This window comes from Varanus komodoensis, unplaced genomic scaffold (assembly GCF_004798865.1).
Source record: "Varanus komodoensis strain SLA01 unplaced genomic scaffold, ASM479886v1 scaffold109, whole genome shotgun sequence".
Lineage (NCBI taxonomy): Eukaryota > Metazoa > Chordata > Lepidosauria > Squamata > Varanidae > Varanus > Varanus komodoensis.
In genome coordinates, this window is record NW_025335313.1 from 406,305 (window position 1) to 428,091 (window position 21,787).

Genomic DNA, 21,787 nt, shown 5'->3' on the forward strand with positions numbered 1-21,787 from the left:
CATCAAAAGGCCCCCAAAGCCCTGGCTCATCTTGTGACGTCGTGCTGTCACACTCTAGCCCTTCTTTTTCCTCCATAGCGTCAGAAGCATAAGAGCTCTGTGCCTTTCTTGACACAGAGGAAGGGACTTGACAAGGGCTGAAGAAACTGGTCCTGCAAGTAAGGGAAATACCATGTTATCTCTGATCAGAAGTAACAATGATTCTTCTTTGGGTTGTGCAATATCCCATCAGAGATAACGGCAGGATTCATTTTCCCCATCTCCTTTCCAAGCCTCCACACCAGGCCATGAAGCTTAAGGAGGTGCAGGAGCTTGGGCATGGGTAGGGGACCAGGCCTGTGCAGGGTGGTCAGCCCCCTTGAGCAGGTGTGAGCACACCTGTGGGCCAGATTAGGCCAACAGCCCAGAATGTGCCTTCCTTTTCTCTCTGCAAAAATCAAAAAGTCTTTTACTAATACTAGGAATTTTAAGAATGTTGCATTCAAACTTCTAATAGGATTTCAGGAAATTTCCTGCCATACTAAATGAAATCCTTAAAAAGCTCATGGATGCTGAAGGAAAGAGGGAAGAATTGAAAGCAGTGTTGTTGTGCCCTTCCACACTTATGTAAAGAGTATCATTGCACTGTGACCTGTATTTATGGTTCCATCCTACATGCAGTAATCTTGGAAATTACAGCAATTAAAAACTTCCAGTATTTGCTTCAGTTCTGAAAATGTGCTATTTCTATAAGTTCATAACCTGGTACATAATTTTCATTCAGAACTACTAATGACTGTACATCCAACAAACTTTGTTCTCCCCACTCCTATTTGGCCTAGAATTTGAACAAAAAAGACCCAGGAACTCTGGGCCAGTTTTCACAATGTGTTTTTAGCCAGAAAACAATATTAATTATGCTGAGTCACATCATTTGAAACCTCTAAAAAATGAAGTCCTGCCTACATTCAAAGCAACTTTTGAATAGTGAAGTAGGACAACTGGAAATAAATTACCACCTTCAGTTACGACAGACAAGTCAGCATTACCAGCCCACTTAAGTGAAGCTAAACAGAAACAAACTCTCAAACAAGAGGGAATTGGATTTCTTATCCTTTCAATTACTCCAGCACCATCAGAAATGAGTAGTACAGAGCACTAGTAATTAGAAATCTCTTCTAGTCAGCAAACACAAATCGGTTTATTGATCTGTTTATGCTACTGGAGGTTTCACCTGCTGTACTGTATGTATCTTTGACTTGATTTAATTAAGTCACCCTTTTGAAGAAATGAGAAAGAATATGTACCGTGCTGAAGTTTCTTCATCTAATTCTAGGCAAAGCTGATCTATGGCATGGGCCATAACAGTTGGCTCAGCCTTTATGGTGAAATAGGGTGGAGGAGCAGCACTGATTAAAAAAAAAGAGGTCAAAATGAGGAAGTTCTCAATAAAAAATAAAAAGACAAATATTTGTCATTTAATTACTGTTTTAACCTAATGGAGAAACTAAGGCTTAAAGTCATTCACCTGAGGAATTTTAAACTAGGTACAATATTGAATCACACCTTTGCATCCAATAATTAGAATTCTCCTCCATTTTAAAATGAAAATGTCTTCACAGAGGGGAAGGATACCAGCAGAAAACAGTGCAAAGAAAAGGGTTAACCCCAACTGCGGCCATCTTAATTTCCCATGAATGCCTCTGGGCAGGTTTCCTTTCTTTTGTGACTAGCCGTGCCCACCCATGGCAGCCATTTTATGATTGTTTTACTTTTTTACTTTTCTTTTCTTTTACTTTACTTTTCAAAGTTCTATATGAGCCCACAAGGCCAAGAGGTTGCCTACTTCTGTTCTACCCTGCCCTATCAGCAGTTCCTATGGTCTCTCTCAACTCTTCCTGATTAACTGTGAACAAATTACACATTCATGCATACAAACTGTTCACTTCCACATGGCTCTTCCATAAACAGGAGTGATAAAATAACCAGAAAACAAATATTCAGTGTCATCAAAATGGAGTTCCTGGCTTCTTCCATCCCTTATAAGCCAGGGACATAAATCAGGGTTTCTTGGTTGACAGGTCCTAGTTTGTAAGGGGAGATACAAGCCAGAAGTCTTGGGTGGTGACTGCTTCTCCAACAGTATTATCATGCAGAGAGGCATTGCTTCTTGATGAACAGAGAATGAAATGAAAAGAACATATGCCAAGAGCTCCTAAAAGTTTTTACTCAAACAGAATTGAAATCTACCAGTTAAGTGGCTCCCTGAACTGGCCTGGCTACAACACTACAGTGTGTGAAGAGTTTGTCTGATGAGGTGGCTTTTACTGTGATTTGTTGTTACTGTGATAATTGTGCAATGTGTGGAAGTCAGTGAACCAGCGGGATAGTCATTTCTTCATATAAACTCTATGGGAAGGACCAGAAGGGAGTACTGGTGGAGATGCTGCCCTGTACATTGAAGAGAACATGATGTCAAGCAGACTAAGAGACCTAAAAGGGGCAGACCCTCCTGAGAAGCACCGTGTGCAATAATATCAGATTCCAAAACGAATTTCGTATGAGGAACAGGCTATCATCCCACAGACCAGAATGCCCAGGGTAAAAGAAATGAAGAAGGCCTTCAAGTAAGGACATATTGCAATAATGAGTTTCTTCAGTTACCCCCACATTGCCATATCTGGAACATGCATTCACTCAGTCAAAGAGGCTACATTTTTCAACACCCTAAATGATTGTACCCTAAAATAGTTTGTCATGGTATTGACCAGAGTGCAGAAGACCCTGGATTTAATCCTAAGTAGTGCCACCAAGGAACACATATGAGATGTAAATGATCTTGTTAGTTGGACTAATGAGAAACAGGGCCCACGGTGCTATCAGATTTAATATATATTTAAGTGGAAAACTGCCGGATGAATCTAACACAATTATTTGCCTTCTAAAGAAGAAACTTCTAAAATGAGAGAACCAGTAAAAAATTGAGGGGGGAGTCAAGAGAGTTAAATCCCTTCAAAATGCTTGGAGATTACTCAAAATTACAGTAACAAAAGCTCATTTAGAATGTGTACCACAAATGGGGAAAGGTAGCACCAAGTTCAGGAAGTCACCAGAATTACTAATGAACACTTTCAAGGAAGCCAGTAGAGAAAAGGCAGTTTCCTTCAGAATATGGAAGCCTTGCTCAAATGAGAAAAATGAAAGAGAGCATAAGCTTGCACAAAGGAGATGCAAGAAGACAGTAAGAGATGCAAAACAGCATTCTGTGGAGCATATTGCTAACCTCTGCCTGAGGTTGTGGAGATCTCAGTTAGTGGAGACAATACTGAGCTAGCTGGATCAGTGCTGCGACTCAGTGGAAAGCAGCTTCCCATGACTACTAAAGGCAGCTCTCAAGTCAAGATGTACTTAAACTGAGCACATGAATTCTATAGATGTGCAGGTGACTATTCACTTTATTGGAGAAAGCTATTCTATATTATCTTTGTGACCAGTGCAAAGAGTGGAAGAGAGGAAAGAGAGAGGAAAGGAAGAGAAGAAAAACAAGAGACCTCATAAGAACATAGGAAAAGGCATGCTAGATCAGACCAGAAGTCCATCTAGTCCAGCACTCAGTACACACAGTGGCAAACCAGGTGTCCACAGGATCACTCAAGCAGGATGGATGCATGACCTCCTCTTGCCCAAGCTCCTCGGTAACTGGTGAACGAAGGCACGCCACCTCCGCTAAGCAAGGCAACACACAGCCGGCAAAGCTAGCAGCCACAGATCGCCTCCTTCCTCATGCATCTGTTCACGTCCTGTGGCAGCAAATTCCACAGTTTTACTATAGACTGTGTGAGGAAGTGCTTCCTTTTATCTGTCCTAAACCTCCCGTCAATCATGGGATGATCCTGGGTTCAAGTGCTAGGGGAGAGGGAGAAAAATGCCTCCCTCTCCTCTCTCTGCACACCATGCAGTCTTTCAAGCACCTCTTTCGTCTCTCCCCTTCCTTGTCCTTTTTTCCTTACCTGAACAGTCCCAGTTGCTGCAGCATTTCCTCAGAGGGAAGCTGCTCCAGCCCCTGATTATTTTCACTGCCATTCTCTGTGACTTTGCCAGTTCATTCAATAATGCCCTTTTCCAAGTAAGGCAACCAGAACTAAACAAATATTCCAAGTGTGATTGCGCCAAAGATTTATATAAGGGGCGTTAAGATCTGGCAGTTCTATTTTCTATTCAGCTACTAATTGTGCCTAACATGGAATTTGCCTTCTTCAGAGCGACTGAGCACTGGGCCAACATTTTCATTAAGCTGCCCACCACTACCCCATGATCCCTTTCTTGCTCTGTCACTGCTAGCTCAGATCCCATCTATATGTACTTAATGTGGGGACTTTTTGCCCCAAAGTACATTACTGATATCGAACTGTGTTTGCTATGTAATGCCCTTCCTCCCAGCTTGGAGAGTTCCTTTGGAGCCCTTCACAATCCCTTTTACCATAAAAAATTTAGTGTCATCAGCAAACCTGGCCACTTCACTAACCACTTGTAATTCCAGATCATATGTGAATTGGTTGAAAAGCACTGGTCCCAATACAGAGCCCTGTGGGACTCCACTGGTGAGATCTCTCCATTGGGAGAAGTTGCCATTTATTCCCACCCTGTCTTCTGTTCTTTAATCAGTCAGTGAGGTCTACTACTTGGTTTGCCCATAAGCCTTTGGTGAGCAGCTTGTTAAAAGCCTTCTAGAATTCCGAACAATGGTTACTGGATTGCTCTCATCTACACACTTGCTGACATTCTCAAAGAACTCTAATAGGTCAGTGAGATAAGACTTTCCCTTCTGGAAGCCATGCTGATTTTTTTTCTAGCAGGGCTTGTCACTATGTACTTACTGATTCGAACTTTAATGAAGCTTTCAAGCAGTTTACCCAGAACAGAGGTTAAGCAAACTGCCTTAAATTTCTCGGATCCCTCCTGGATCCCACCATTCTTCATTCCTCTGGTACAGAAACCAATTTCAGGGACATGTTAAATATTCTGGTAAAGTCAACAATTCCATATTTGAGTTCTTTGATGGTATCTAGGATGGATACCATCTGGACCAGGTGACTTGGTGACTTTCAGTTTGTCATTAAGGTTGAAAATGTCATCTTTTGTCACTACCATCTAACTTAATTCCTCAAACTCCCTTCCAGAATACACAAGCTTGAGGACAGGTATCTGCCCTTCATCCTCTGCTGGACCAAGGCCAAGACCATCTATACCAGTGGTTTTCAACCGCCAGTCCATGGACCGGTGCAGGAGATTTCCTGCTGGTCTGAGGGGAGGGGGTTGCATCCCCGCAACAGGGGCTGGCTGTGGTCCACCACCTTTTCCTCGGTTGGCATCGCATTCACAGGGGGTGTTCCAGTGCCACTGAGGGAGCCCGGGAGAGGAGAGATGGCTCAGTGGGAGCTGGCTGGGAGCCACACTGCACCGATTTTGGTATTCTATTCTTTTGTTGGCATTTTTTGTTGTTTGGTTTCTGGTTGTTTTGGAGAATGTTCATTTCTCAGTGAACCAGTGTGGTGTAGTGGTTAAGAGCATGGGACTGGGACTCAGACAATCTGGGTTCTAGTCCCCGCTCGGCCATGGAGCCAACTGGGTGACTTTGGGCCAGTCACAGCCTCTCAGCCCAACCTACCTCACAGGGTTGTTGTTGTGGGGATAAGTGTGGAGAATGCCAGTGTGGTGTAGTGGTTAAGAGCGTGGGACTGGGACTCAGACAATCTGGGTTCTAGTCCCCGCTCGGCCATGGAGCCAACTGGGTGACTCTGGGCCAGTCACAGACTCTCAGCCCAACCTACCTCACAGGGTTGTTGTTGTGGGGATAAGATGGAGGAGGAGATGTAAGCTGCCTTGAGCTCTCTGTAGGAAAAAAGCAGGATATAAATCGAAAAATAAATAAATAATTTTTCTTTTTGGTGCTGTGTTTGGAAACTAATACATTATGTGTATGGTGCTTTTTGTTTCTGCCTCAGCAGTCCCCAAGGTGGTTTTCCTGTGTTTGCCAGTCCCCAGCTGTGGAAACCACTGATCTATACTACTGTATCCCCAATTACAATGTATTAACGTGAAAAATGGGCAGTGAAGAAAACTGACAGGAAGAAATTTGATACATTTGAAACATGGTGCTGAAGAAGAGCTTGCCAATACTTTGGACTGCCAGAAAGACAAACAAGTGGGTGCAAGATCAAAGCAGGCCACTGCTTTCCTAGAAGCAAAAATGACGAAACTGAGGTTGTCATCCTTCAGACATATCATGCAAAGGCAAGACACTCATGGAGAAGACACTCATGCTAGGAAAAGTTGAAGGCAGAAGAAGAAAAAGGAAGACCAAATATGAGATGGACTGAATCCATAAGGTAAGTCACAGCACTGAACTTAGAAGAGTGGAAAAGGACTGTCATGGCCAGGGCTTTCATTCAGAGTCAGCACAGGTCAGCACATAACAACAAATTTTGTCGTTTGTCCATTTAGCTCATGTGCTCATTTCGAGCCCTGTGAGCCACTGTTTCACCAGCACTGAATGTTATTCCAGGAGTAAGAAGTGCTTCCATTTCCCTTGGCACAGCATTCAGATCTGAAGACACACAGAAAGCAACCCAGCAGACAGAACCACAGCCTCCAGAATACAAGCATGTGAAGGAAGGAAATGTTTGTAACCGCACACGCTCTGATTTCTTCAGGAGACTTCTTGATCCAATGCTAAGCCCTGCTGTGAACTTACGCTAGGGTTACTTTACTGGAAAAGTGGATTATACTCTTTCACAGTGAGGCAAATGAGTTAGTGTCTGCTGCAGCACATGGAAGCTTTCTGGACCGTAAGAAAAAATGCATTCTTAATCCTACAATAAGATCCGAAGGAGCTCGTCTTGCCGCCAGAACTTTATAATCTTACTTTCAATCTTATATTAAGCAAGATTAAATAAAATGTGAACCACTCTCATAGTTTAAAAACCTGGTCAAAAGTTCCTGATCCTTAAAGAGCTTTCAGCATCAAGCAGTTCTTCCCCTGTCTTCATTATCATGGATACTATTTCAAACCACAATGTGTGTAACAAGCTTTCATTTTATTTTATTTCTTGAGAAAAAAAAATCTAGACCTTATTTACAGATATCAAGGTGTCTGGACTATTTGTGTCAAGTATAGATCAGAGTCTGGCATAGGCTTGTAAACTTCTCCAAGTGAACGGAATAGTGACATTACAAATTGCAAATTGTGCTGCCTGAATTTAGTTCAATCTGGAGGTATCAGAACAAGTTCTATTTTTTTAATGACCTAGCAATTCCTGAGAAATAACTTTGGTTGTAGTCAGAGCAGACATTGGGCATGCTTGTATATGTGATGTAAATTAAAGTTGCAAAAAAAGAAAAGAAAAAAAGAATCTCAGGATAGGTCCCCTAGATTCCCAAGAGAGAGGTCCCCTAGATTCCCAAGAAGCTACAGCAAGCAACACCTTTGTTCTTTTTTCTGCTGATCTAGGTGCAAGATGATGGCAAACACTACCAGAGGAAACAAGACCAAGCAAACAACAGCAAGCAATGAGAAGGCTGCCAGAGGTACTCTACATGTGGCTCACTGGTACTGAATTCTCTTAGCCAGGGGTCTCAAACTCAACTTACCTGGGGGCCGCTGGAAGTAGAGTCTGGGTGAGGCTGGGCCGCATCAAGTATTCCACCACCGCGGTGGTGGTGGGCCACTCATCCCGCATCGCTCCCGGAGGCCGGCCCGGGCGCCGCCAGCACTTTGAAGGCCGCAGGGCCCCTCCCCCGTGCCCTGCCCATCCCAGCAATTGGCCCGTGGGCCGCGAGTTTGAGACCCCTGCTCTTAGCTATGACTAAAGCAGCCCAGAGTCCACACATGGGATCCTGTGTGAACCAGAGCAATCTGTTCTAGTGTCAGCCCAAGCAGTGAAGCAAGAGAGGCCCGAAATGAGTAGTTTCATCTACTCTTCCTGTGTCTTCCCCTTGTGTTATTTTATTTTTGCCCAACTAAATCAGGGTGCTATTTGCATACTATTCTGGAACGTTAAAAAACAGTTTGCAAGTCTACAAGTCTCAGGACAAAAACAATCCAGAATAGAATCTGTCTGTCACTGAATCCATTATGGATTTTGCCAACATTCCAAATACCTCCCACAATCTAGAATGACATAGTATGTTACAACTTCATTTGTAGATCAGGATTACGATCCCAAAAGAGGCTATTATTCAAGGCCAGACTAATGGAAAAAAGGGATAGGGCTTTTCCAACAGTGGCACTCATTCTGCAGAGCACTCACTCTAGGGCAGGGGTGTCCAAACTTTTTGCAAGGAGGGCCAGATTTGGTAAGGTGAAAATGTGTGGGGGCCGACCATTCAGCCTGACATTCTTTGAACCACTAACATTAAATGCAAATGAACTATTTTATGAAAGACTAAACAAATAACTTAACTGCACTAATGTGAAGGGTGATACTGAGATCTTGACTGCATTATATAGACCAGGTCTGGCTCAAAAACAGTGGTTTTGATGCGCAAGATGTCACGCAGGTGAAAGTCACTTAGTCTCGTCCTCATGCAGTTCTTGTCAATGTTCATAACCGAGAATGTCTTCTCGCACAAATATGTCGAACCAAACAAGCTCAGCATTTTCTTAGCAAATGTTCAAATCTCTTGGAACCTGTCCTTATCCAGCTGGCGGTAAAAGTTGACAAGAGGGAGCTGTTGGTGCCGACTGTGACACTCGGCGTCACACTGCAGCTCAATGAGTTCCAGCTGCAGGTGGTCTGGAGCGTCATCAGGGTTCACAGAGAAAGGAGATGAAAAAAGCGTGATCTCCTTTTCAATAACTGCAAAATCCTGAAAGCGCTGTTGAAACTCCTCAGCCAGAGATGAGATGTCTGCTTCATACCTCCTTATTTGTGCACTCATATTGTTCTGTGAAAAACTGGTCAATATTTCCTGCAGCGATGGGAAATGTGTGGTATTGGGCTGCGTTTGTGACAGGTGCCTTTGGAAAAGTAGCAGCTTGGTCCCAAAAGCTTTGATATGTGAATACAGTTGGCTTACCACTGCATTTTGCCCATGAAGGCTCGTGTTCAGCACGTTCAGATGTCGTGTTATGTCAACTAAAAATCCAAAATCAGCCAGCCAAACTGGATCAGATAGCTCTGGCATCGGTTGTCCCTTTTTTGCCAAGAATTGTCTGATTTCCTCCCTAAGAGAGTAGAAGCGCTGCAGTGCAGACCCCTAACTGAGTCATCTTACCTCGTCGTGATACACAACATCTCCGTATTCAGCCTGGATGTTGAGTAGAAACTGTTGAAACTGGCGGTGGCACAGGGCTTTGGAGTGAATATAATTAATAGCCTTCATCACCGGTTTCATAACATGATCATATTTCAGATGTTTGGCACAGAGAACTTGTTGGTGAATAATACAGTGGAGTTTTATAGCTTTGCTCCTTCTTTGCTGACTTTGTTACAGACTAGGATTGATAATCCATTTCGCTCGCCAGCCATGGCAGGTGCACCATCCATAATAATCCCAGTGACTTTATTCCACGGTAGTTTCATGTCATCTATGGCGGAACAAACAGAAAAAAATAAATCTGTTCCTCTTGTTTGGTCCTTAAGGCTCTGGCGGTCAAGTAGCTCTTCACTCACGTTCATGTCATTGTCCACTCCTCTCAAAAAAATCAATAACTGAGCGGTGTCAGATGCATCCGTGCTTTCGTCGCAGGCTAACGAAAAAAAGTCAAACTCCACTCCTTTTGCCTCTAACTGTCTCTATTAGATGAATAGATATTCATCTGATGAATATCAGATGAAATGTCTTCAATTCTCCATACCACAGTGTTACGAGCCAGGCAAACATTGGCAAACTCTTGCTTCTTCTCAGGACAAATTTTCTCCACCATTTTCATCACGCAGTCTTTAATAAATTCACCCTCAGTAAAAGGTTTGCAGTGCTTGGCAATCAGCATTGCCACCTTGTAGCTCACCTTTGTGGCATTTTCATTTGACTCACGGGCTCTTGTGAAAAAGCGTTGCTGTGCCGTTAAAGCAGCTTCCAGTTCCTTCCATTTTTCGCCGCGTTTGTTCCCAGTTAGCTTGTTGTAGTTAGCATGTTTCATCTGGTAGTGCCTCTGATATTGAATTCCTTGAAAACAGCCACAGTCCTTTGGCAAATTAGGCAGACACAGTTGTTTTGTATTTCAGTGAAAAAATACTCCAATTTCCACTTGTCCTGGAAGCAGCGGCCCTCACTGTCAACTTTCCTTTTTTTAGTTACAATCGCCATTTTAGAAATGGGCACACAAGCCTTGTGTCATAAGGGTCACACGGCGAAAGTGCTGACTCAGGTCTATTGCCATCTTCTGGTGAAATATAACCACCAACCTTGAAGGAGCAGGAGGCAGCAGGGGACAGCTGCGGGAACCGCTGTGCGGTGAAGGGAAAAACGCCAGCCGGCGGGGATGAGTGACAGGCTGAGCCGGCGGAAGAAGAGGCTGTGGGCCACTCAAAATTTGAAAACAGGCCGCAATTGGCCCCCGGGCCAGACTTTGGACATGCCTGCTCTAGGAAATCTTGACAGGCTGATTTTTCCTTTGAGCTAGCAAGAAGGTGCTCGAACAACCGAAGGGAATGAGCTAACGGCTGCTTTCAAGTGGTCTATTTTATCTGCTACTATCCTGTTTTAATTAAGTTGCATTTTAATTTAACTGTGCAGCTTGTTCACTCCCAATCACTATGGGTGGGTGTGAAAGCTGGATGGTGAAGAAGGCAGACAGGAAGAAAATTGATGTATTCGAAACATGGTACTGAGGGAGAGCTTTGTGACTACCTTGGAATGACAATGAAAAATCAAGCCAGAACTTTCCCTAGAAGTAAACATCACCAAACTGGCACTGCCATTGTTTGGGCACTTCCTGAGAAGGCAAGACTCACTGGAGTAGACAATCAGGCTACAGAAAGTTGGAAGGCAAAAGAAAAAGAAGAGGACAACCAAACAAGAGATGTATTGATTCCATAAAGAAAGTCACTGTAGTGAGTCAGGGTTCCTCCATGCGTTCAAAACCCTCAGACCTTTTCCCTTGCAAAGCATTCTTTATTGAACAAAAAGCACCCAGAATGAATCTCTGAGCATGCACAGAGTGATTTGCTGAACTCAATCTAATATTCACCTCCAGGAACTCTCCTTATGAGCATGTCTGGGGCCCTCTGAAAATGAGCACACCTCCTCTCTGCACACCAATCCTTTAATAGGACTGCCCTCCTCTGCTGATGCCACATCATGGGATCAAGACCTGAAGCTGCCTCGTCTGTGCCTGAAAATCTCCCCTGCTCCAAGTACTCTCCCACCAACTGTACATCTTGATTACTCCCAGAGGCTGGTGCCCACCTGTGAGTCCGGACTTGAGAGGATCAGGGTGACCCTCACTCCCAGCCCCAGCCCCTGTTCTCCTTCAGATTCTGATTCCTCTGAAGTCCAGCCCAGAGTTCTTGAACACGGATGCACGAAGTAGCATCTTTCTCGCTCTCAACAGCCACAGCCCTGAGTTTACAAGAGGTGAGCAGGGCTGTCAAAAATGAGCCGTTCTAGAGGGCATCCATTCAGAGGGTTGCCATAAATTTAAGATGATCTGATAGTGCATAACAATGCAGTTTCTTTCAACTGTTTTTTTTTTAAACAGAAGTGTTGCTTTTAAATTGATAAACACATTGTCAACATCATTGGGGCCTAGTTTCAACCTTTGTGGTAGAGTAGAAAATATAAAAATAAATAGGTATTTAAAAAACAGTGGCAGCCACCTATGACAGGCCTTGTGCTCCACTAGATGACTGGAATCAGAGAAGCACAAGGATTGTGAGAGAAAGGAGAGCCAGTCATCAGGGCTTTGCTTTGTAAAAAAACCCAGAAAATTCTGAAGCAACTTCATCTGACTTCCACACCAAGAAAGACTAGATGCTGCAACATGCATTTATTAAGCAAATATTAGTGAGTCACAGAATTATTTGGCAAGTCATGAGGCAGTGGCAAAAGCCCAGGTCCCTGCAAATCCTATCCGGCATGCCTACAAACTTTCAAACCTATCTTTATAATCTTAAGGATTAGAAACATGGATCAGTGTTTGTTGCCGGGTTTTTTTTAAGGGAGAAACGATCTGCAAGATTCTAAATTATATAACCAATACAAAATGTTTTTGAATATACACAGGGCAATAGGTCCTTGGCTACAACAGTATTTGGGAGTGATCCTTCAAAATCTCATCAGGATAAGAATAACTTAGGTCCCAATTTGCCTGGGGCTGGTCTGGAAGCCCAGCCATTAAGTGAAAGGAATGTATGATTCTGAAAAGGTTACACAATAGTACCAGTACCAGTGGAAGCAGTTAGCATAGCAGGGGCAAGGAATAAGGGTGAGGATGGGAATGTAGCATGGCAAGAGCATAGGTATAAAACCCAGATCTAGCTAAGTCAGCCCTAATTACTGCAGGCTATGCTAAACATGGTCTAGAGTAAGAATCTGGCAGAAGTCCAAGCAAAAGGTTTGTGCTGCCTGAGTGTTGATACCCAGGTGACTAGAAGTGGCAGCATCATGCCATTAACAGGTCTGGGTGTTACCAGGAATAGGAATACTCCACACAATAGTTCAGATTAAGTTCAAGAAGGATGACTCTCTTGGAATGGACTGTACACCTTGTACCATCTGTATAAGATTGCAACCCCCTTTGGTCTCTGTTAATGTAGCTGCTAGCTACCGAATCACTCTCTGAAATCAATCACCTGAAATATCTCAGAAAGAATGGCTCCCCTAGGAGAGAAGCCGCTCTGTATGTGCAGAATGCTATACTGTGGGAACTCGGCAGGCTACAAGCCACTGAGCAGGAATCCACACAGCCAAGCCTGTGAATGCAACAAAAGCAGGTGTTATAACAGCCAACAGCAGGAAGCTTCCTCCCCACCACTAACTGTCTGTACAATTTACTGTTTTACCAATCAACACTGATCACTTGCCTGAGCCAATTCTCAGGTTTCTGCAGAACCCCACAATCCTTCCAAAGAAGAATTTAAGCCCAAACAAAGAACTAATTGGGAAATGTGTTTGGGAACTCCGGACTGGCACTCTCCCAGAGCTGCAGGAGGGGAAGGGGCAAGGGGAACAAAGCTACCTATTTCCATTAGTAGCAGAAAGACTGAACCACACACAGGAAAGGAAGCGGAACAAACCAAACAAGTCATGGACAGAATGCTAGAAACATAATTGAATAACCAGAGTGGAAAGGCCTGTTCAATTATTTTTAATAGTTCAATTCATTTTTCTGCTTTTATAATAGCTATTACACAAAATTAAGAAAAATAATAAAATTATTAAGAAAAAATAGGAAATAGTGGGTATTGTGAACTTATAGCATATAAAGTTGCTGCAGCTACATTTGGGCAAATACTGGAATTAAAAGAGTACAAAAATAAATTAATTGCGCCATCATGCCTAAATTAATAAATTCCATAACACTAAAAACAACAGAGCTATTAGCTTTACTGAAACTAGCTATGCTTGACTACGTTTTGAGACAAGCAAAGAGAAAATGTCAATAGAAGTTAGACATGAGTTTTGCTTATTGTATTCCATTTTCTATTACTGTAAGAAGTCTCAACTGCTGGCATATTAAATTTCTGAGCAGTTCGCTATATAAACATTTGAAGTTCAACACACATAATACAGCAGAGTTTTGTAGCTCAAATATGCCCTATGGCAGTGGTGGCAGAGTCCTCTCTGTCAGCCAAGTCGCCCCAGCATCACCCAGCAGCTGAGCATCAGATAACAGTGCACACAGGGGCCATGCGCATGCTTGGAAAGTAGTGGTGCTAGGCGATGAGGTCACAAGCCGCAACTCATTAGCCATGACTCATTCAAGCTTTAGCATGGCTGGTCAGTGCGCTGCCAATATATTTGCTTGGACTGGCTGTGAGTTTTAATACATTCGTTTTTATTAACACAAGATTTTAGCTTTGAGTTTTCTTATGTACGAGTTGGGTTTTTTTAAACTAAAACCTTAGTATTTGGGTTTTATTGCAGTGTTGGCACTTTGTGATAAATAAGCAGGATTTGGGTTGCAGTTTGGGTACTTGGTCTCTGAAAGTTTCACCATCACTGCCCTAGGTTATGAGTATTTCTAAATTTTCTGTGTATTTCATATGCTTTATTTTTTAAAACCTCACTAGTGTCTATCCTTCTGCACTATTAATTCTCTAGATACATCACATGGGCCCTTAAACAGGATTTTGCAAGGTCCTGTAAGAGAATGAAATGAAAATCTTAATTCTGTGCGTCTTAGCATTATGGCCCAACTGTACTTCTCTCCACCCACACAACTTGTGAAAGAATTGTGTATTACATGCTGAGGGTCAGTTTGGTTTGGTTTGGTTTTCCCTGGCATGCCAAATTGTGCCAAACTGCAAAGGAGGCAAGAGCAACACACATCAACAATGAAAATCTCATGCATTTCCATCGTCAATACCACGAACAAAGAAGTCTAAGGATGTGCATTCTTCTGCCCTGTGTACCAGTCTGAAGTTCCAGGCTGCATGAGAAGCCTGCTCTTTGCTGGCCCAGGAGACCATCCTTTCTCATTTGAAATGGACTGAAGAGCTTTGGATGACAATGAAATTGTAAGCAATACTGAGCATTCAGTAACTTACCAATGAGCTCTGGATGTATTTATCTTTTCATATGCCTGGTTTTATGCTGCTGAACTCCCCAAAAGGAACACTTTTCTTTGAAGATAAGCTACTTTTCCCCAGTATTCATGGAATACTTGCCTTAACTCATACACAAATGTGTCGTGTGATTTTTAAAGAACTTCATTTTATTTAGGAAGTTTTGACTCACTTCTTTCAAAGAAACTCAAATCGTTTTGCAATAAATAATGCACCACAATGAAAAATGGGAACACAAAATACATGATAATTCATAGAAGTAGACTGGAATGTTAGAAATTACACACAGAAAGGGTAAACAGACATCTTTTGGGGTAAACAGCAATTCCAGATATACGCCATGCATTTCCAGGTGTGTTACTGAACTGCATCAAAAATGCAGTAGGTGGAAACAAAACTGTTTTGTTTTGAGTCACCAGGGTTAATCCTGACCTTGTGCTCAATATATTTACAATAAGAAAAGGGCATAATGCAGCTTTTAAACAGAAGTCCAGCCCAAACATACCTTTGTGAATCATCCCAAAAGAAAAAGATCCCAAAAGAAACTTTTTTCGTGTGCAGCATTTCTGATTCTTTAAAGCCAAGTTGCACTCACCATCTGCAACCAAGCACACTGTTATTTCCAGGGCTGTGTTTGCACGCAAGCAGCCAGTTGGCTCAAGTAGATGACTCCTTGATTCTGTGAGAGTTTTAGCTACTACATGAGGGCTGGCCATATGGTTTGTGTAATCAGACCAGCACAAAAGCTACTCAAGTACACCTGCACTAGCTTTTACTTGAATGACAGCATTATGGGCAAAGGCAGGAGAGAAGAGTAAGAGGCAGAGCAAGAAAGACTTCAGCACCTCATCATGGAGTGTGCATTTGTCAGGCTGACCTCAGTGTTCCCCCTCAGGCATGAAGGCAGCCTATTTCAGGCTCCATTCAATGTTCCCCATTTTTACCAAAAAAAAAAAAAAAAAGGGAGGAAGGAAGAAAGAGACAAGAATAGTCTGCCTCTTCAACTGAGCTCCCTCGGGTAACATGAAGCCTTGCCAGCACTTGCTCAATGCTATCTTCATCTGAGACACAAGAGCACATTCCTCTGTAAATGGATTTCTCTTCTTCCTGAAGGTAGAACAGACTCTCAGGTGCATTTAAAAGCTGAGTTTTCTAGCTGCTATTTATTCCAGTCAGGATTTTCATGGATGTGTTTCTTCATTCTTAAACATATTTACAGTTCTAAACCTCAGTGAAAAAAAAATCTGTAACATTTAACACATCTCAGGAAAGGGCAATCTAAAAAGACGGTGGTGGATAATCATGAGAACTCAAAAGTTGCTACCAATGCATTTTTCAATGAGATACACAGATGGATTGCACATCTAGCTAAGAAAGCACAGAAGTATACATGTAGGCAAAGGTTATATAAAAGTCCTCATCGAAGAGTGCTCAGATTTGTGTTGATTTTGAGTAAACTTCATTTACTGGCTCCTGTTAGAAGCAGTCAGCATAACTAAGGATGGAACATACATGAATGCATTCCAGTTTATCCCTCAAACACCTGTTCTGTTGGTAAGGAGTGGCAAGTAATTAACAATCCTTTGGAATAGGTATCCATACTTTCCTACTTTCAAAAGGCAATAACAGGTGTATCAATCACTGGAAGAAAGGAGGAAACAAGCTTCCAGACCTACTGTGTTTCCCCAAAAATAAGACCTAGCATGATTTTTCAGGATGCTCATAATATAAGCCCTCCCCCAAAAATAAGCCCCAGCTAAGATCATCAGCCAGACAGACGGGGAAACATGGTAGCACATCCATTGAAACACACGATAGACGTCTTGAATTATACCATAATAATGTTAATATATAATTAAATATAAATATTATTGACATTAATAGTTAAAATAAATGATAATATATATTATAATTAAGTATTTGTAAATACCCAAGCGGGTGCCTTTGGACAAGAGGTAAACCCCTATGTAAACAGATGAACGCGAGACTTGTTGCCGAATGACCAATTAGCGTACAGACACAACGCACAAATAACGTCAATATGTCGTGTGTTCTAATGGACGTGCTTAATGCATGGATGCAAATTGCAAGGTGGATGCAAAAGGAAAGAGCTATTCTGTCGAGTACAAGAAAGGAATCGTGGAGGACTCTCAGGGCAAGACTCTTACGGCTTTTGTAAGAAAAAATAAGACATCACCTGAAAATAAGCCCTAATGCGTCTTCTGGAGCAAAAAATAATATAAGATCCGGTCTTATCTTCGGGGAAATATGGTGGTTAGTGGACAGCAATAGTGTGGCTCCTGGGAACAATGCATTGTGACTACAGAAGAAAGACAGCCACTGGAGCTTCAGGGGCGCTGTGCAGAATAAGTGCACTATCCAGAGAACTGCCTGTCCCTTTGATAAGATCAGCCACCTTACCTTTGGAATGCCCTTAACCTTGAGAAATAGGGTAGGCATCTATCAGAAATACTGCCTTCTTGATAGCAGTCTGTTTTGCAAAACTTCTTGTATCTATCCAGCTGCCAAATTCTATTCCATTGGGGGAAGGATGCCAAGCAAACCAAAGTTAGGGCAGGGATACCCAAAGCACTAGCTCCTCCCACATGAACATGCCTGTAACCTACAATTACCAGAGAGCCTCTGATATGTTCATCACATAGAGAGACAGGTCTTTTCTATAGTAAAATCCTGATGATGCAACTCAAAATGGGAAAATTGTTACCTTCTTTAGGGTGCTTCAGAGAGGCAGCAGCAACAGTTTTATTCTATCGAGCTTTTAATGGTATTTAATGTTGTGCTCTATTTTTACATTCATTTTATGTTGCTCAAAGTTCTTTTTCTTTTGAGTCTTACTATTGTTTAATTTTATTGGTATATCTTTGAGCAAGCGTTAAATGAAGGGATTTAAACTGTTTTACTTTTCTCCACCTTAATACTTTAATCCTATACATGCTTACTCATAAGAAAGCTCTACTGAGACCCATGGGGCTTAATTCCTAGGTAAGTGAGTACAGAACTGCACTGTCAGAATGACTGGTCTTAATCCTGCCATGCTTTATTATAATAGCTTCTATTGTTTATTGTAAATGTAAAAATCTCCTCATTTTATTTATAGACCACCCTGAACACTATGTGATTTATAGACCACCCTGGGCATTATGAATTGAAAAGTAAAGAAAGAAAGTTTTAAATAAGGTTAAGTTACCAGCTGCCAGCAATTCTGGAGTTCAAGCAGAAGTGTTTTCTGTACCATCACATCTGACCCTTAATATAAGCTCAATATCCCTTCCAGTGAAGGCGCTCTAGCAAAAGGCACACCTAATTCCCACCAAGATCACTGTACTTCAGCACTGAAGCTCTACTTTGTTTTAAATGAGACTTGGGCAAGTCTGACTTGCCTTTAGGAATATTCGAAACTTGTGGCTTTTTCTGCTCTCCCACACGGGCATGGTGAGATGGTTTGTTCAAGATACCAATCCATGAGAACAAAGACATTTATGATACCCCACCCTTCTTTGGATTATACCCAATGAAGCGGATTCAGGGGAGCAAACAGTGATGCACGATACCATGTTCCAGACAACATCTGCACCAAGACCCTTCAAAGTGCATTGTGCGTCAAGCTGTTTTAAGCCTCCTTCCATCTGGAGGTGGCATTCATCAGAGAATAAAAGCTGATGTGATTCACAAAGCAACAGGAAAGGAGGGGGTGACGCTGGTGGGCCATTTTCCCAGGAAAGCCAACAAATATATGTGACAACAGATTTCTTTAAGACAGATGACACAGCCTCTACTTTCTCAATATTTTTGATGGGGAAAAATGTATGAAGTATGTACACAAGATTATTATTTTGTTCCCAGATACTCCACACAGGCCCAAGAAACATTCCACACAGAACTTCTTCCCATGTTATTTTTCATGTCTTACATAAAAGGAGATACTGAAATGACAAAGGCAAGCAGGACTTCTGCCTTGTATTTATTAAATTATAAAATTTCAATCCTTGCTCTAAGGAGCTTAGCTGGTGTACCTGCCTCTTTCACTCCATCACCCTCTTCATCTTCAACTAACAACTTCAAAAGCTAGGCTAGACTCCAGCGAAACAGCGACTAGTTCAAAATCATCCATTGAGCATCATGGCCCAGCAAGGATCTGAACCCACATCTTTCCATTGTTACTCAGAACAAAAGGACAGAGAAGGCTAAGACAGACAGGGCAGAAAAATCTGGAAAAAGTATTGAGATAGACAGACAGTGGCTCTAGTCATGTAAATAATGCCGGACAAGCAGAAATAAAGATGCAAAAAACACAGGCCGTTATGACGAGGAATTTAAGTTCTTCTAAGCAAATGATTGCTGATATAACCGCAATTTATTCCTCTTTCCTTCCACAGGGGCTGCTGAAAGCCTGAGCCAGGGCAAACAAATGAAGATTGCAAGGCTGAATCTTAACATTTAGTTAGTACTGCTATCTGGTGGTGCTTAATCCTGTGCAAGTATATAGTGGAACAGCTGCCAGTTGGTTGACCACTGTCTCCATTGTGGTTCAGAGCACCCTTTCTCAGAACTGGCCAAAGCTACAACTCTCTATGCACTGTCTGTCTGAGTTTGATCAGCTGTTACCACTTGACCTACAAAAGATATTCAACACCATGAAGACACAAAATATTCTTATTGTGGCACAAAAGTTAAGTCACCCAAAACAAACTGGCATTTGTTGGTCGCAGAAGCATTTACCTCTGAGTCAATACTTTGCAGAAGCACCTTTGGCAAGAATTTGAAGACCAAGTCTTGTGTAAGCCTATAAAGACCTTCTTGCACATCCAGGTCTTGCAGTGCTTTTCAATTCTTCCTGGAAAAACTTCCGCCAGGTTGGATGGGGACTTGTGGTGGGCAGCAACTCTCAAATCTTTCCACAGATTCTCAATCAGAATGGGTCATTCTGAGACATTCAGGTTTTGACCATGTGTTTAGAATCACTGCTCTGCTGGAAGATGAACCTCTGTCCCAGCCCCAAGTCCTCTAAAGGAACAGGTTTTCCTCTAGAATTCCCTTGTATTTGGCTCCAGCCAGCCAAGCCCTCAGTTCTGGCTTGTTTCTGACTAAGCCATACTCTTTTCATTTTGTAATAAACAGACTTAACAGTGCTTTGGGGAAAGTTCATACATAATATGTGATATCTTTTTAAAACCTGATGTCGATTGTTTATTCTGCACAACTTTCTCCTGAAGGTGTTTTGATCTTTCTTTGGTCTTCATGATGCTGTTTGTTTAGCTGTGTTCTCCAACAAACCCTGCAGCCTTCCAGAAACAGGCGTATTTAATGAGAATTCAGGAACTGCACATGAGTGGACTCCATCCAACTACTCACTTTGCAATACGTGACTTCCAGAGTCAGTGGGTTAACACCAGAGCTTATTTTGGTAAGTCACCAAAAAGGTGAATATTTATGCAACCATCAAATGCCAGTGTGTTTTTTATAGCTTTTGTGCTTCTCTCTCTCCACACACACACACACACACTCACAATGCTGTATATTCTGAGTATATCAAGTAGTAACGATGCCCATTAACTCCATTTCAATTCCAGGTTGTAACACAACAAAATGTGAAAGAATCAAAAGGAAGTGAATATTTCTGCAAGACACTGTCTTCTTACAATCCCCAAAAGCAATAGAAGGCACTTTCTACTATGTAACTTGTAGGATTTTCCACAATAAAACTTAGTCCACTCAGCCTATTTAGCAAAATCCTGATAAAGCAAAGAAGGACCTGCAGGGAGCAGGAGAGAACACAATTAGTTCCTGATGGATAGGCTGCACTGATCCAGCTTTGATAAGCAGTGTAAGCCTTACCCAGGGAGCTAACGTCATCAGAACTGCTTGCCAAGTCCCTTCCCTCCAGGCTTCCTTAAACTTCATGCCTTAGCTATCAACACTATACCATGCAGGAGCCAAAGAATGATAATTAGAGCAGTTGAGGTCAGCAGGACCTGAATGAGCTATTATAGTATAGCTTGCCTATCGATTGTCTAATAGCCTCTTGAAAACAGACCCTGTACTCCAGGAATAGAACCCCAGTGGTAAGCTCTCTGCTGCTCTGTCGGGCTGCCACATTAGCTAGGTGTCAGTTCATTTATTGTCACGAAAATGGGAATACTTCACAAGTCAGCCAGAATCTCAGTTCTCATTTCTCTCAATAGGGCTCTGTGATCTCAGCTTAGCACTGGAGGCCAACCTTGTCTTGTACACTTCTTGGGGTGGGGATGAGGAAGAACCTCTTTCCCTTACTGGATTCTTCTGCCATGCAAGTTCTCCCTGTTTGTGAAACTCTGTGATAGCCTATGTTGCAAGACACTGTTCCAACTGATTCATAAACTCCTTTCTTATGCTATTGTTTAGAAAGGTCACTGTAGATCAATCCTACAACTATGATCAAATATCCACAGATCTGTTTCTTTGGAGTGCCTGTCAGGGATCTGGTCATGGTAATTTCACAGTGCTAGAATGCAACTTAATGGCGAAAAAAATGGGCAGAGCAACCCTATAGACCTGGAAGAACGTCCCAGAGAACACAGGACTTGTCAGAGCACCACTCGCAAAGCCACAGAAGACACTCTTAGAACTTTGGGAGGGGGATTCTATATTCCCATTACTGCCCATATCCATCCCTATTGCAGCTAGCAAGCAAAGAACTACAGCTGCTTCCCCAGGCTAGAAAAGTGACCTCTTCTTAACTTTAAGAGGGTTAAAAGAGGGTGAGGAAAGGAAGGGAGATGAGAGGCCAGGATCTGATGTCCCCTGAGACCTCTCTAGTGCAGCCCTGCCCATGGCAGCACAGTCTTTCTGGAGAGGCTCAGGGCTTCAACTAGAGAAAAATACAAAAGAGGATGGAAATGTGAAAAACTGCTCACACACTGCTGGCAGCATCCTGCCAGGACACAGGGCACTCTGAGGCTTTCAAGATTGCCAAGCTATGATTTGCATCAGCAACTGTCAGTCTTGTTCACATTTTCTGAACAGTGGACTTTGTTGGATCATCTAAATCAGAAAATTTAGGTTCACTGACTGTGTAT

The 21,787-nt window shown here is 42.4% G+C and overlaps 1 protein-coding gene across 2 annotated transcripts in view; it reads right to left on the reverse strand.

Moving 5' to 3' along the window:
• Positions 1-21,787, reverse strand: part of PSKH1 (protein serine kinase H1) — a 41,139-nt gene that overhangs the window by 7,861 nt on the left and 11,491 nt on the right. The window lies entirely within an intron of this gene.